General features: G+C 39.4%; 1 pseudogene; it reads left to right on the top strand.

Moving 5' to 3' along the window:
* The first annotated feature begins 2,078 nt into the window (after positions 1-2,078).
* On the top strand, positions 2,079-2,886 carry LOC128627727 (40S ribosomal protein S3a-like; annotated as a pseudogene).
* Positions 2,887-3,087: the final 201 nt, after the last annotated feature.

Below are 3,087 nucleotides of genomic sequence, written 5' to 3'. Positions count from 1 at the left end.
ACTCCCAAGATTTCTTTCTGAGTTTCATGACACCTGATTGTCACTGTCATGCCTTTTCATACTTTACTGATTTTAATTGTAGCTATTCAAATCCTGTTTTTATCATTTCAATCAGAGCTTATATGCAGGAAGAATTGTGTTTCATTCCTTAGCACAATGCCTCTTACATGGTAGGTGTTAAAAAATATTGACCTGAATTAAAAACCTACCTGATACCCAATTAATAGATTGATTTCCTCTGAGCCTTCTGTTGGCATTTAAAGAGACAATGAGTGATCCTACTAAATGATTTAGTGAGAGCCTTTTTTGTTCAAACAGAGCCTAAGGAGAAATGGCTTCCTCACAATTAATTTTTCTAGAAGTCTGTTTCCTTGGCAGTCTTGTCAATTTTGATACATTTAACAATTTTTGAGTTAATAATGAACTCCCAAAGTCTGGCACCTAAGTTTTTGGTGGTTATTTTTACTAAATTGTGTCAAAAGATGACTTAACAAAGTTTTACAATTTTCTTAAAATATCTTCTTTTGCTTTGTCACTCATTGAAACTTTTCTGAAGGACTACCACTGTGGCTCAAACTCTCTGTTAGAACTTGGAAGGCCCTAATACTCCTCCTGCCTCCCCATGCCATACTCCACCAGAGGTTGCTTCAGTTTTTTCCAGGCAGCCACACCTTCACCAGGCTGCCCAGCAACACACAGGCTTAGCAATATGGGCTAGGATTCAATGTAGATTAGCAGTGCGAGGCAGATGGAGCTGTGGTTTGATTTCAATGACCTTCCCTGCTCCATGATCTTTCCTTGTTCTTCCTGACTGTGTAACCCTAAGCTGTCAGGACTCACCTGCCTGGGGGTATGGGAGAGTGCCAGTGTAACCTGAGGGGTTAAAAGAAAACTAGTATCTAGAAATGGTCCTGCCAGTTAAGCTGAGAGTGGAATAGGGATGTTGGAGAGTGCGGGTGAGGGGTGGACTTCTGTGGTATGGTCATGAGGCTGTTGGTAGGATCAATTATTTGTTCATTTAAAAGTATTTTTGGTTGAATAATGGGTATTCCTTTCAGTCAGGGTTATACTTAGACAAAAGGATATGAAGTGCCTCTGATGACAGCATGTATTGACTGTTAGCTTAAATTTATATTTCAGAATATATCAATCATAAAAATGGGAGAAGAACTTAAAAACTTCAAGGAACCAAAGAAGAAAATAGACACATAGGCACACATGAGGTCTGTCTGGAAAAGGTCCAGACATTATTAATACAACAAGAACAGTTTGCATGACATCAGATATAACATGGCAGCCCAGGAGAGTGAACTGGAAGGTACATGCACGAACAATGACAACTTCACTGCACTAGTCAGTGGGGGTGGTGGATGCCATTGGGTGAGCATGTGCACTGTGTGGCCCTGCATTCAAAATGACTGAGCAAGTAGTGCAAAGAATGTGCATCAAATTCTGAGTTAAGTTTGAACATTCCTCTGTGGAAACTATTCAGGTGATTCAGAAGGCTCCAGCTATGGGGCAACTGGTAATTGGCAGCTTCATCACAATAATATGCCCACTCATCCATCATGTCTGGTGCAGAATTTTTTGGCAAAACATTAAATCATCCAGATGACTCAGTCCCCCTACGGCCCAGATTTGGTGCCCTGGAGCTTCTGGCTTTTCCCAAAACTAAAATCACCTTTAAAAGAGAGGAGATTTTAGACCATTGATGAGATTCAGGGAAATATGATGGGGCAACTGATTGTGATTGGGAGAACTGTGTCAGGTCCCAAGGTACCTACCCTGAAAGGGACTGAAGCATCATTGTCCTGTGTACAATGTTACTTGTATCTTCTTCAATAAATGTCTCTCTTTTTCATATTATATGGATGGATACATTCTGGACAGATCATATATATATATATGTGTGTGTGTGTATATATATATATATGCATATATATATGTATATATTTAGATAATGAGAGATATTGAGGTTGAACTTGAAAACTGAAATATCACCTCTTCCCTTAATCCCCCAGTAAAAGCAAGTTCAAATCTAAGACTCAGTTGCTGCTTTTGGCTCTCTGAGCAGCACCATGGCTATGGGCAAGAACAAGTTCCTTATGAAAGGTGACAAAAAGGGACAAAGAAGAATGTGGTTGATCCATTTTCTAAGGAAGATTTGTATGGTGTGAAAGCACCAGCTATGTTTGATACAAGAAATGCTGGAAAAACACCAGTCGTGAGAACTGAAGGAATCAAAATCACATCTGATGGTCTGAAGGGTCATGTCTTTGAAGTGAGCCTAGCTGATCTGCAGAATCATGAAGTCACATTCAGAAAATTCAAGCTAATTACTGAGGATGTTCAGGGAAAAAACAGCCTAACTTCCTTGGCATAGATCTTACCCATGACAAAATGTGCTCCATGCTCAAAAAATGGCAGACCATGACTGAAGCTCATGTGGATATCAAGACTACTGATGGATATTCGCTGTGTCTATTCTGTGTTGGTTTTACTAAAAAACACAACAATCAGATTCAGAAGACCTCTTTTGCTCAGCATCAACAGGAAGAAGATGATGGAAAATCCAGAAGAAGAGGATGGAAATCATGACCTGAGAGGTGCAAAGGACTTGACTGAAGTGATCAACAAATTGCTTCCAGATAACATTGGAAAAGACATGGAAAAGGCTCGCCAATTTATTTGTCTGCTTTATGATGTCTTTGTTAGAGAAGCCAAAGTGCTGAGAAGCCCCATGTTTGAACTGGGAAAACTCATGGAACTTCATGGTGAAGGTAGCTGCTCTGGAAAAGCTGCTGGGTTGGGACAGGTGCTAATGTCACACAAGCTGATGGATATGAGCCCCCAGTTCAAGAATCTGTTTACAATTCAGACATATAGTGGTAACAAATAAAAAGCCCTATTTGTGATAAAAAATAAAATTCAGTTGCTAATGTCAATGAGTTTGTCCCTGGGTTTGGTAATCTAAATGCCACCTTGACTAATTATATTTAAAGTTACAAACAATAATACTTAAAATTTGCCCTGTAAATGTAGATTATTTTATTCCTGATGTTACTGAAATTCTCAGACCTTGGCCAC

Source organism: Artibeus jamaicensis, unplaced genomic scaffold (assembly GCF_021234435.1).
Source record: "Artibeus jamaicensis isolate MK-2021 breed Jamaican fruit bat unplaced genomic scaffold, CSHL_Jam_final contig_465, whole genome shotgun sequence".
NCBI lineage: Eukaryota > Metazoa > Chordata > Mammalia > Chiroptera > Phyllostomidae > Artibeus > Artibeus jamaicensis.
The sequence above is the reverse complement of the archived record's forward strand: the minus strand, read 5'-3'. Positions and strand labels throughout refer to the sequence as shown.